This window comes from Odocoileus virginianus, chromosome 22, assembly GCF_023699985.2.
Source record: "Odocoileus virginianus isolate 20LAN1187 ecotype Illinois chromosome 22, Ovbor_1.2, whole genome shotgun sequence".
Taxonomy (NCBI): domain Eukaryota; kingdom Metazoa; phylum Chordata; class Mammalia; order Artiodactyla; family Cervidae; genus Odocoileus; species Odocoileus virginianus.
In genome coordinates, this window is record NC_069695.1 from 53020786 (window position 1) to 53034512 (window position 13727).

At 52.1% G+C, this 13727-nt stretch overlaps 1 long non-coding RNA gene across 2 annotated transcripts; it reads left to right on the forward strand.

Moving 5' to 3' along the window:
• Positions 1-637: 637 nt before the first annotated feature.
• On the forward strand, positions 638-10251 carry LOC110127211 (uncharacterized). Of its 2 annotated transcripts, XR_002310714.2 has the most exons (6): positions 638-897; positions 1085-1295; positions 4533-5190; positions 5616-5838; positions 6261-6343; positions 9915-10251. It is a non-coding gene; the product is annotated as an uncharacterized lncRNA (long non-coding RNA). The 2 variants fall into 2 exon arrangements; XR_002310713.2 differs by lacking the exon at positions 9915-10251 and having other exon boundaries at positions 6261-8244.
• The last annotated feature ends 3476 nt before the right edge of the window (positions 10252-13727 follow it).

The window sequence follows — 13727 nt, forward strand, 5'->3', positions numbered from 1 at the left end:
CAGAGGAGCCCACGGGGGAGGTGCCAGCTCAGGAGCCCACCCACTCCCGGGATCACCAGACCGCTTCCTAGTCCATGTGCCCTGAGGACAACGGGGCTAAGTGGGTCTCCGATCCCCCCATCCAGACTCAGCAGGGCACCCTGGCTCTCTCCCCGTCTACCTGGAACATCACTCCCTCGCTTCTTGAATTGCCACTCCTTTCTCAAAACACAGCCAGACATCAGCTGTGTGCTGGCCCACAGCCCCAACCGGGTGGGTACCCCTCTTCTGATTCTCCCATTTCTGCCTGTTGATTCCCTTCCGTGTCCCCCAGGAAGGGAGCTGAGGGGGGTCCTTACATCCCTGGACCCAAGAGAAGGGCCAGTAAGTGCTGCAGAGTCATGCGCAACTGTGACAGCCCGTGTGGAGGGCAGTGGGCATCCTGGGAAAGGGCGGCCGCCTGTTTGGGGAGTCTGCCTGGCTCGCCCCACTTGCCTGCCTGCCCCTCGGGCACCCAGACAGTGCGACCCTCCCTCTGATGCTAAAGCCTCCGTTTCCGTGGACTCGGCCCCTCCCTCTTCCGGCCCCGCCTCCCCCTCTTCCGGCCACGCCCCTCCCTCTTCCGGCCACGCCCTCCCTCTTCCGGCCCCGCCTCCTCCCTCTTCCGGCCCCACCCTCCCTCTTCCAGTCCCCGCCTCCTGCCTCTCCGGCACCGCCTGCTGCTCCAGTTTCCGGGGGATGCTGGGCGGCTTGGATGGGCCAAACATGGGTCCTCACCTTCCTGGAGGCCAGAGGCTGAGATGGAGCCGCTGGCTGGTAGTCCCTTCAAGGCCCCTCTCCTGGGGCTGCAGACGGCCATTTTCTCCGGAGTCCTTACATGGCCGTTCCTGTTTGTCCAGGTCCTGACCTCCTCTTCCTGTAAGGACGCACTCAGACCGGGTCAGGGCCCACGCGGGTGACCTCTCTGCCTGAGTAGCCCCTTGAAAGGTCGTTTCTCCAGATGCACGTTCTGGGGTCCCGAGGGTTGGGGCTTCTCCACGTGGACTCGGGGCGCACAGTTCAGCCTGGCACACCTGCCGTTAGCTGGGCTCCTTGTGCTTTCCAGGTGTCCTGGCCCTTGTTTCGTCTCTTCGAGGACTTAAGAGAAAATCACTTCGTGCAGTCTTGAGCCTCCTCGAGCCTCACCTGCTGTTTGCTGACGACGCCCCTGCCTGGCAGCAGCCGCACTGCTTTTGTTTAATTCTCCTTTTTTGGTCTATAGTCTGTTTTCTCCTCACATCCCAGAATCCCCGTTTCCTCTCCTTTTATGGCCCCAGGTGACTTCCTTTCATTTATTTATCTTGGCAGGTGTTACCAGCTTATTTCTTTTATTTCCCCTTTGCCTCTGGTACTTAACACTGGACCATCTGTGCCAATCTTACTTATTATTTATTCACCAAACACTCCCCAGCCCCACTATGTGTTAGGCAGCACTAGCGGGACCCTGGCTGGTGAAGGAGAAGGACCCCTTGCCGTCCCCCTCAGGGGCTGAAATTCTGCAGAGGAGCTCAGATCCCGCGCTGGGCCCAGGCTGGGCTGTGCGCTGGTCTCAGCTTCTGGTCCTCAGACCCTGGGCGTCAGCCTCACCTGAGAGGCTCAGGAAGCTCCTCCTGATGCATTATCCATGCCAGGGGCTCAGCAAGGTGCCGGCGCTCCGTACACACCTGCTTGGGGAACACTAAATGGGTTTGCTGTTCCAATGGGTGAGGGACTGACGCAGCTCCGTGGTTATGGAGGTGGGTGGTGTAAGGTCAGAGAAGGTGAGAAGAGGCGGCCCCCTGAAGTGTGGCCCTGGAGGATGCCTCACCTGGGGGGCTCCGGGAGGAGAGATTCGACAAGAGCAGGGGGGTGGCTCTCAACCAGTGCCCAGTTGAGAGCTGGAGGAGGTGTGCAGAGGAGGCGGCCCAGTGGCAGGGCAGGGCTGGGGGAATGCTGCAGGGAGACCTGGGCCACCGGTGGGCTCCCACTCGAGGGGCGGCTGGAAGGCATGCCTGGACTCAGACCACGGCTTTCCTGTCCCTAACCCAGCTGTGACAGAACTGCCTGTGATGCTTTTCAGAAAGCAGGACACAGGAAGTTCTGCCTCAGTAGGTGTCTGTCTGTGAACATCTTTCAAAGACGACGCTGGCAGAGAGCAGCAGCTGAGGGTCACATGCGCCTCAGACCGACTGGGCTCTCCTTTGTCTCTGCCTCTTTTATCCCGACTGACGCGCAAGGCTGGCCCTCGGGAGGGATCTGTGTGCGGTCCTCTGTCCTACAGGAAGGACGGCCCTGAGGAGAGATCCGTCTGTGCTCCTCTCTCCTACAGGAAGGGCAGCCCTTGGGAGGGATCCGTCTATGGTCTTCCGTCCTACAGGAAGGGCGGCCTTCAGGAGGGATCCGTCTGTAATTCTCCGTCCTACAGGAGAGTCCTCAGGAGGGATCTGTGTGCGGTCCTCCGTCCTACAGGAAGGGCGGCCCTCGGGAGGGATCTGTGTGTGGTCCTCCGTCCTACAGGAAAGTCCTCGGGAGGGATCTGTGTGCAGTCCTCCATCCTACAGGAAGGGCAGCCCTCGGGAGGGATCCGTCTGTGATCCTCCGTCCTACAGGAAGGGCGGCACTCGGGAATGATCTATGTGCGGTCCTCCGTCCTACAGGAAGGGCGGCCTTCGGGAGGGATCCGTCTGTAATTCTCCGTCCTACAGGAGAGTCCTCAGGAGGGATCTGTGTGCGGTCCTCCGTCCTACAGGAAGGGAAGCCCTCGGGAGGGATCTGTGTGCGGTCCTCCGTCCTACAGGAAGGGCGGCACTCGGGAATGATCTGTGTGTGTGGTCCTCCGTCCTACAGGAAAGTCCTCGGGAGGGATCTGTGTGTGGTCCTCCATCCTACAGGAAGGGCAGCCCTCGGGAGGGATCCGTCTGTGGTCCTCCGTCCTACAGGAAGGGCAGCCCTAGGGAGGGATCCGTCTGTGATCCTCCATCCTACAGGAAGGGCGGCACTCGGGAATGATCTGTGTGCGGTCCTCCGTCCTACACGAAAGTCCTCGGGAGGGATCTGTGTGCAGTCCTCCATCCTACAGGAAGGGCAGCCCTAGGGAGGGATCCGTCTGTGATCCTCCGTCCTACAGGAAGGGCGGCACTCGGGAATGATCTGTGTGCGGTCCTCCGTCCTACACGAAAGTCCTCGGGAGGGATCTGTGTGCAGTCCTCCATCCTACAGGAAGGGCAGCCCTAGGGAGGGATCCGTCTGTGATCCTCCGTCCTACAGGAAGGGCGGCACTCGGGAATGATCTGTGTGCGGTCCTCCGTCCTACACGAAAGTCCTCGGGAGGGATCTGTGTGCAGTCCTCCATCCTACAGGAAGGGCAGCCCTAGGGAGGGATCCGTCTGTGATCCTCCATCCTACAGGAAGGGCGGCACTCGGGAATGATCTGTGTGCGGTCCTCCGTCCTACACAAAAGTCCTCGGGAGGGATCTGTGTGCAGTCCTCCGTCCTACAGGAAGGGCGGCACTCGGGAATGATCTGTGTGTGGTCCTCTGTCCTACAGGAAAGTCCTCGGGAGGGATCTGTGTGTGGTCCTCCATCCTACAGGAAGGGCAGCCCTCGGGAGGGATCCGTCTGTGGTCCTCCGTCCTACAGGAAGGGCGGCACTCGGGAATGATCTGTGTGCGGTCCTCCGTCCTACAGGAAGGGCGGCCCTCGGGAGGGATCCGTCTGTGGTCCTCCGTCCTACACGAAAGTCCTCGGGAGGGATCTGTGTGCAGTCCTCCATCCTACAGGAAGGGCAGCCCTCGGGAGGGATCCGTCTATGGTCCTCCATCCTACAGGAAGGGCGGCCTTCGGGAGGGATCTGTCTGTAATTCTCCGTCCTACAGGAGAGTCCTCAGGAGGGATCTGTGTGCGGTCCTCCGTCCTACAGGAAGGGCAGCCCTCGGGAGGGATCTGTGTGTGGTCCTCCATCCTACAGGAAGGGCAGCCCTCGGGAGGGATCCGTCTGTGGTCCTCCGTCCTACAGGAAGGGCGGCACTCGGGAATGATCTGTGTGCGGTCCTCCGTCCTACAGGAAGGGCAGCCCTCGGGAGGGATCTGTGTGTGGTCCTCCGTCCTACAGGAAGGGCGGCCCTCGGGAATGATCTGTGTGTGGTCCTCCGTCCTACAGGATGGGCGGCCCTCGGGAATGATCTGTGTGTGGTCCTCCGTCCTACAGGAAGGGCGGCCCTCGGGAGGGATCCGTCTGTGGTCCTCCATCCTACAGGAAGGGCAGCCCTCGGGAGGGATCTGTGTGTGGTCCTCCGTCCTACAGGAAGGGCGGCCCTCGGGAGGGATCCGTCTGTGGTCCTCCGTCCTACAGGAAAGTCCTCGGGAGGGATCTGTGTGTGGTCCTCCATCCTACAGGAAGGGCGGCCCTCGGGAGGGATCCGTCTGTGATCCTCCGTCCTACAGGAGAGTCCTCGGGAGGGATCGGTCTGCCGTTCTCCATCCTACAGGAAGGGCAGTCCTTTCTTTCCCACTCACTCTGTCCTTTCCTGCGGCAGCCACACCACAAGGAAGTAGTGGGAGACAGTGAAAAGCACGTGATGCTTGCGTCGGAGAGACCAGGTGCAGAACCCCGCTCCCCTGCCAAGGCGAGATGCTCCTCACCTTCCAGAGGCTCTGGCGCAAGAACAGGAATCCTCCTTGCAGAATGTGACCGCTTCTCCCCCATTCCTCTCCCCTCCCTCCAGTATTCTTCATCCTGTCCACCTCCTTCCGCACACCCAGAAAACCGGCTCATGAGCCCCACCCTTCCCTGGCCATCCTGTCTTCACGCCCGTCTTCCTGTGGCCAGTTGCTGTTCCTGCCGACACCAGCTCGCTTCACCCCTGCGATCTGCAGGACGCATCTCAGGCCGCGGGCTGCCCCCCACTGCTGGGCAGGTTCCACCTGCACTTTCTCCATGTGCTGCTGGTGGGAAGTTTGCAGCTCAGCCCCTGACACAGGAACAGCATGTGGCCATTGCCTCCTGGGGAGGGGGTGCTGAGAGCCAGCGTTTCCTCTTTTAACAGGAAGGACTGACTCGGTGGAGAGACTGACTCAGTCCATCTGGTGGATTCATCCAAGGCGGTACTGTGAAATTCTCCCACTTTCTTTCCTCATCTGGGCTCTCAGAAGAAGATTTGGTACTTTTCTGGCTCGTTCATGAATGGCTTTCAGGTGGATATGAGCCCCTAGCTTTGTTGCCAAAATGGAAATCATGGTGGGGGGTGAGGGGAGGGCTTGAGGATATTTCTTGTCCTTTCTTGAAAAGAATTCTCACATGTAAGGAGTGGTGCAGGAGAGCGGGTGAGAGGCAGCGTTTTGTCAGGTTTGGGTCTGTTTGTGCTGTGCAAAGTCACTTCAGTTGTCTCCGACTCTTTGCGACCCCCCAGACTGTATCCCACCAGGCTCCTCTGTCCATGGGGTTGTCCAGGCAAGGATACTGGAGTGGATGGCCACGCCCTCTTCCAGGGGATCTTCCTGACCCAGGGATTGAACCCGAGTCTCTTACGTCCCCTGCATTGGCAGCCGGGTTCACCACTAGTGCCACCTGGGAAGCCTGCGGTCTGTTTAGCCACAAGTAAATTATGAAACTCCCCCAGCCCCTCCATCGGACGCCCGCTTCCTGGACGTCCTTGCTGAGCCCCAGGGAGAGAGACGGTCCCTCCAATGTGCTGTTAAGCTCCTCGGCTGACCCGGGCTCTTGAGGAGAGACAGGGCCTCGCGGAGGCAGTGGGTTATCCTGTTGGAGGTGACGCATCTGGAGCCGCACATTTCAGAACATCTGGAGAGCGGAGGCAGAAAAAACCCAGAAGCAAGGCATTGGTAAATGTCAGCTGTTTATTGACTTTCCTGTTTGGGAGCAAAAGACTAAGCAAAATGGAGCTCTGAAAGTCCACTGCTGGTGGCTGGGCGGTGGAGCAGGGCCCGTCCCAGGGTGGGCATCGCCCGTGAGGCTGAGCCTCTTCCGGGCGCACTGCCTCCCCGCGCGAGCAATTGCGGCAGAACCCAGCCGTAATGAACTCACTACTATTGTTACACTAAACACCAACAGTACGGGTTATTTTAATGGACATATTGCTTTAAACTGAGCGTTCACCATCTGTTCAGTCCCTCATTTCGAATGCAAAAAGAACATATTTCACAATTACATCTGTAAGTAATGATATAAGTAATTTAAATGCATGTATATGTTCACACAATACCGGAGACAGCTGGGATATTCTCCCCTCACTCTTATGTTTTAGGCACAAATCAAGGAAAAACGTCCGCTCACGCCTTATAGACTGCGTGCTCCCGTTGACACGAAGTGATTTCTGCAGAAAACAAGGTTTTTTGCCCTCACTGTACCTAGGAGCTCAAGGCCAGCCCCATGAACCAGATCACAGAGTCATTTTCACAATGCTCGCCTCATCTCCGTCCAAATCCCCTCTGGCTTGAATGACAGCTTGGCAGATGCCCACATTAGATCAATCAGTTTCAATAGATGTTCATGAGGGCCCCGGGCGGCTGTGTGGCCCAGGGTTTCTTTGACTCCCTCCCCTGGAGATGAGGCTGTGAGACGCGTTTCCAAAATAGGGAGGGACTGGGGTGGTTGGTGGGCCCACTGGATGGGACTTGCAAGCCAGGGAGGACTGAGACCCCTCCAAGGACAGCAGGTTGCCGGGCGGAGGCTCAGCACAGCCGAGGGAAAGAGTGCTCGCCGGGGCTGGGGCATAGGGGGAGCGAGTGTTGGGGGGAAGGATGCTGGAAGCTGATGATTGGGAGCTGAGGTCCCAGAGCCAATAAGGAGATGCCCCACAAGGCTTGAAGGCCGTAGCCTCATCCCTGGGTCCACGCTCAGAGGCAGGGGCCGAATGCCCAGCGATGTAATGTGACAAGCACACAGGATTCAGGGGTGACTTCACCAGGGAGTCTGCCAGATGGCAACTCTGATATCCACTCTTCTCTTTTGAAAACTCAGCCTTTGAATACCACGTTACAGATAACACACGCTGTGGTTGCTTTTTCTGAAGAAAAAAATTTTTTTTTTTACCCATTGCCAGCACAAACAAAAAATATTTGCCTTTGTGATGTCCTATGACCCTGTAAGAAGATAGAATTGTTTAAAGGCTTTTGTACTGTCCACATTCTGAGCAAGGACTGGAGAAGCTTATAAATCCTCCCGCGTGACATCACTGCTGTTTTATATCTATATACTCCATATTTATTGTGCCTGCTTTTTTTTTTTTTGGCATCTGTGACATAGCTGACAGAAGTGGATTTGCATGGGGACTTATGTTACCATTTGCAAAGACGCCCCATAGAGATGCTTCCTGTGCTTGCTGTAGTTTTGATTTTTTTAACTGCTTGTCGGCAATGCATTTATTTATTTATTTATTTCAGACAAAGGTGTTAGCTCGAACTGATGGAAGATTTATTTTTGGAACGTTATTAACAGCTTAAAAATTTGGAGATGTTGTGCAAAAGGGTAAAACTATACGAAGAATTCTTCATAATACATTTTTATTGACTGTTCTTCACAAAGACCCAGAAGAGTGGTCAGTCCTACTGGCCTCGATTTAACAGATGCAATTGTTAATGTGTATTTAGATTAAAAAAAAAACTAGTTACAGTCTTTGACTATGAAAAGGCTACCTTTCCCCCCAATATTCATTTATTTTGAGGAAATTTCAGCTCTGATTTCATTCTTAATTTAGTGTATATTCTAAACTGGATCAAAATTGCCAATGAATTGCATCTTCAAAGAAATTGCGTTTACTGTGTAATTACACAGTCCACCTAAATGGGTTAAAACAAATAGAATCTAGGAAGTGGAAAGACAGTTATTGTTCGGTGCTCCTAAGATGAGCTATAATTCAGTCTACAATCATGTTGTCAAGAGTTTTTAACTCTCAATTGTCTCAAAGATGATTAGAGAAATGCTGTAATAAAACATGGATAATACTTTGGCCACCTGATGCGAAGAACTGACTCATTTGAAAGACCTTGATGCTCGGAAAGATTGAGGGCATGAGGAGAAGGGGATGACAGAGGATGAGGTGGTTGGATGGCATCACCGACTCAGTGGACATGAGTTTGAGTAAACTCCGGGAGTCAATGATGGACAGGGAGGCCTGGCATGCTGCAGTCCATGGGGTCACAAAGAGTCAGACACGACTGAGTGACTGAACAAACTAACTACCTAGGAGGAAGCTGGGTGAAGGTGTATTTTGCACAAACCCTGCGGAGGCTTGACCTGATGGTGAGATCTTTAAAGGTGTAAACTTTTTGCACTAGACTCTGAATTGGTTAATCTCTTCTGCCTCAGTCCTCAGCCACAGAGTGGGGAGAAATGAGAACCGTGATCTTGTTAATGCGCATGTGCTCAGGTGCGTCAGTCCTGTCCAACTGTTTGGGACCCTGTGGACAGTAGCCCGCTAGGCTCCTCTGTCCATGGGGATTCTCCAGGCAAGAACACCGGATAGGTTGCCATGCTCTCCTCCAGGGGATCTTCCTGACCCAGGGATCGAACCCGTGTCTCTTAGGTCTACCTGCGTTGGCAGGTGTGTTCTTTACCACTAGCGCCATCTGGGAAGCCCTAGCAGGTACCTAAGGAAACTGCTGCGCAGGATGAGGCAGGAGCCGTAAATACCAGCCGTCACTGGTAAAGGGGGCTGCACGTATTCGTGGTGAGGAATCCTTGACCATTGTTGTTGAGTCTCTCTGTTGTGTCTGACTCTTTGCAGTCCCATGGACGCAGCACACCAGCATTCCCTGTCCTTCACCCTCTCCTGGAGCTTGCTCAGACTCACGCCCCTGGAGTTGGTGATGCCATCCAACCATCTTGCTGGTGCTTTTTCACAATTCCAAGACTGCCATTTAGGGAATCTGTATCTGACCCCACAGCGTGCCCTCCAGCCCAGACACAAAGAGGAGTGGAGGCTGTGACTCTGGTTTATCCGGGTGCAACAGACATTTCCTGCCTCAGGACGTGGGAATTCCATCTGGCTGAATGAGCTGTTGAAATGCAAGGTCCATACGCCACAGACCCGGGGGAGGAAATAGCGCGTTTGCATAGGATGGTTATAAGGGCTGAGAGATTTGGACACCGGGGCCAACATTCTGGAGTTGTCACTCAGCATTCACCAGCATGAAAAAGGGGCAAAAGCAATATAATCAAATTAAGGAAGTGAGTAAAGCAACAGATGTGAACGGAGGTGGAGGAGAGACACAGAACACATTTCCTCTATATTTTAGGCAAGAAAAAGGTTTTTAAGACCTCATGAAACATGTCAGAATGTCAGCACTCAAGTGAGGCCCAGGAAAATCTAAGGCTGAACACCTAGAAGGCTTTATAGTGTGGAAGAATATTCTTTCAAATGAAACTGAGATCAAACATCACATTAGGCCCTTCCTGTTATATTTCAGTCTTCAAGAAAGGTACCAGGGCTTTCAGCAAAGGGAAACAATTACACAGGACCCTTGGTTCATTGAATGGTGACTAGTTTACCAGTTTGTGAAGAAGATGAGCCATCAACATCACTCAGAGCAACTCTTTGCCTTGTAGCTTAATCATTGGTTTGTAAATGACGCTACATCTGGACTATTTCAGGTTCTAGGTGTGAGTTCCTTCACACCTGATGTGAAGAGCCGACTCATTGGAAAAGACCCTGATGCTGGGAAAGACTGAGGGTAGGAAGAGAAGAGGGTGACAGAGGATGAGATGGTTGGAATCAACTCAGTGGACGTGGGTTTGTGCAAACTCTGGGAGGTGGTGAAGGATAGGGAAGCCTGACGTGCTGTGGTCCATGGGGTCGCAGAGAGTCGGACACGATTGAGTGACTGAAGAACAACAGGTATGAGTTACATTCTCTCTCTTGTATTGTTGAAGTGAGATTTTTTTTCCAATTCTAAAACAGAAAGGTGAAAGAATCCTCTAAGCTGTTGGAAGAGCCAAATCCTGGAAATCCTGTGGCCTCCCCTGAAAGCACATGGGATTTGTCGCTGGCTCGGGGCCACAATGCCCGCGAGCAGATAGGAGTTTATCCTGCACTCGAGCTGTCTGGCCTTCTAAGCCAGTGACAACAGAGGGCTTGGAGCAGGTGAAGTGCAAGTCCCCATAGACGGCAGAGCAGCTGCGCCTCTTCCCCTGCCTCCTTGCCTGCTTACGCGCGTCAGAGCTCTGCAGAGGTGGGTGTGAGTGATGGATGACCTGCGTGGAGGGAAACCTGTGGATGGACCTGGCCTGGGCAAGGGCAAGGGTGCCTGGGCCAGGTTAGGGGAAACGAACCTGAAATAGATGTGGTGGATTTGGGTTTGGGAAGCATGCTAATAAGCAGAAGGCCTCACCAGGACTCACTAACCCAAAGCTGGCAGGGAGACAGGGTGCCATGCAAGCGGCAGTGAGCCAGATGCAGCTTCACTGCTACAATGGGATTCTCACCCAGGGACCCTGGTGTCAGGCGAGATTGTCTGAGTTTACTAATTAAGCAGCCCTAAGAGCACCTACATTAAAAGTGGATTCCATGCAGAAATCGGGAGCTGCCTGCCACAGCCAGCTTCCCCTCTCCCGTGGATGCATCCATTACTTTTCACACGGCAGACGGGAGAAATCCACGGAGCAGGATGCCCACAGACACAATTACAACCAACATCATGCTCGGAGCTGGTGCTCGTCAACACTTTAGGACCGGGGTGGGGGGCGCCTTTTGCAGGATCAGCCTGAGCATTTCAGTAAAGAGCTGTAAAGAGAATTCTATATTCAGATTGGACATGGTGGCGATTTCATATACATAAAGGGAACAGACCATGGTGGTGACCTGATCCCATTCTTCCTTGATGAGAGCACCCTGTGTTGATGTGATGTGAAAGTCGCTCAGTAGTGTCCAACTCTTTGCGACACCATGGAGTATACAGTCCATGGGATTCTCCAGGCAAGAATACCGGAGTGGGTAGCCTTTCCCTTCTTGAGGGGATCTTCCCAAAACAGGGATCAAACCCAGGTTTCCCACATTGCAGGTGGATTCTTTACCAGCTGAGCCACAAGGGAAGCCCAAGAATACCGGAGTGGGCAGCCTATCCCTTCTCCAGTGGATCTTCCTGACCCAGGAATCAAACTGGGGTCTCCTGCATTGTAGGTGGATTCTTTAACAACTGAGCTATCAATTCTACTAGTATCTTAATAATGAAGGATTTTAATGATCCCTAAATATCTCATGTGTTCCCAGTTCTTAACTTATTTAAAATCACTCTTTTAGATATATTGAATTTCGTAACTTGAAATTAGTGAGAGAAAGGAAAAAAAATGTCAATAAAGTTTAAAGAATATTTTTTTCTTCTAATCAATGAAACAGTGCCGTTTAGAACAGAAAATGGCACAAGTGAATTCAGATGTTTATCCTTTAGTTCATTATGTGAAAGAGATAATTTTCAGGGCATAAAAGAGATGCTTATGGATAATTTTGCCTTTGCTTCAGGCTTTGGTCAATGAATAGGTTTTGTCGTTCATTCATTGTTCAAAAATGCAAGTATTGAGTTCCTGCCAAATGCAAAAGATTCCGGATTGAAATCAATGTGAATGTATGTTTTGGAGGGAGGGCAGGGCAAGGGCAGAGATCAAGAGAAAACTAATTTTTTAAAAATTCTGTGGAAATTGTTCTGAGATAGACAGTTCCTGGGTGGTTTGGGGAGATCTAAACATGGGAGCATAATTCCTTAACCCAAATACAACAAAATAATATTAGCAGAAAATAGAAAAGAAACAGATTGTTCCTGCCAAGCTGAGAAAAGCAAATAATAAGCAAAATTATTGGTAAAGAGGAGAGCAATTTCAAATAACTCGCGTTCTGAGCAGCAGAAGGGAAGATGGCATATGCTGCCAACCCCAGGGCCCCGTGGGTTCCAGCTCTGCCCTGGAAGAAGTGTTAGGGAAACAGGCCTCTGAAGGGTTCCTATATACTGTCTGCGAGTCCCCTTAGGAAGCATGCCTGCTAAGTCGCTTCAGTCCTGTCCAGCTCTGTGTGACCCAGGCTCCGCTGTCCGTGGGATTCTCCAGACAAGAGTACCAGAGAAGGCTGCATTTCCTTCTCCAGGGGATCTTCTAACCCAGAGATCCCGCGTCTCTGACATCTCCTGCATCGACAGGCAGGTTCTTTACCACTAGCACCACCTGGGAAGCCCCATCCAATTTCTTTACTACAGACATACTCCTCCCCAGAAGTCCTAAAACTGTTGATCTTGGCCAAGTAACCGAACAAAGCACACATTGAAGGTATTATTTTGGGCCTTTTAAGGATACACTTGAGGATTTTTTTAAAATGCTTTTACTGGGCACCTGTACCATACTGACATTGGCTAAAAAAAATAGCAACAATTTCAAAGAAATGCCCTAAACAAAAACAAACATTAGATTAAACACATTTCTGGCTTCCTAGATTTCAATATTATATAACATAGAATCATTTAAAGAATATAAGGCCTGCAAGGGCAGTTTCTGTATCCTTTCTTCACGGATATATCCCTTTTCCTAGAAAAGCACCTGGCACACAGCCAGCCTTCACTGAGCACTTGGTGAAAGAAGGGGCGGGTGTGAGGTTTATCACACTCTCTAAACTCTGAGAGAGAGGCATAAAGACATTTCCTATTTTTATTCAAAGGACTTTTCCCTCTAAACTGTGCCTGGAGAGAATACTTCCACCTTCCTCTAATTTTTGACCTCTGAAAATCCAGGCCGCTCTGATATTTCTTCTGTACCCAATTTAAACCCCTGAAATACTTATTTTTAAGGCATCCCACTATTTTCCAATCACTTGTGGAGACACATCCCCTTAGTCTCTCTTTTTGGGCAAGGTCTCGGGCAGGCTTTTGGGACCCCTGGGAGGAATCACAGCCCGTGGTTGGCAGAGTGGATGATGGCTGGGCCCTTAAGTCTCCAAGGCGGCTGTAGGGGGTGGAGGATGGGGCGAGTGAAAGGCCTGTCTAGACCAGAAGCTGGATCTGGGGTCAAGGTCTCCAACCTGGCAGGTGCCTCCCCTCTGGAGAGCAGAGAGGGTACAGATTGGTAGAGAAGAAATTGAAGTGTCTCTATTTGGAGATGAAATGACAGCTTATGTAGAAAATCTCAAGGCATGTTTTTGTGCTGTTTCTGTTCTCAGTCGTGTCTGACCCTTGTGACCCCATGGACTGTAGCCCTCCAGGCTCCTCCGTGGGATTTCCCAGGCAAGGATACTGGAGTGGATTGCCATTTCCTTCTCTAGAGGATCATCTCAACCTGGGAATCGAACCGGTTCTCCTGCATTGCTATGAGCTATGAGGTGAGTCCATTAGCATATAAGAGGTGCTAAATAAGTTGATTTTTTTTTCAGATTGCAGGTATTTGTGAGTTAATTTGTTATGACATAGAAATTAGACTTAACCTAATGGAAATTAAATGGGAAATAATAGTGGGGGAAACCCCTTGATTTTCAGATTATATTCACTCTTCATTGTGAGAAAGCTCCTAATAGTGTGCTCAGTCACTCAGTTGTGTCCCACTCTTTTTTGCTGTAACCTACCAGGCTCGTCTGTCCATGGGATTTCCCAGGCAAGAATACTGGAGCTAGAGCGGGTTGCCATCTCCTGCTCCAGGGGATCTTCCCGACCCAGGAATAGAACCTGAGCCTCTTGTTTCTCCTGCATTAGCAGGTGGATTCTTTATCACTAAATCACCTGGATATATTCACATTTATATACAC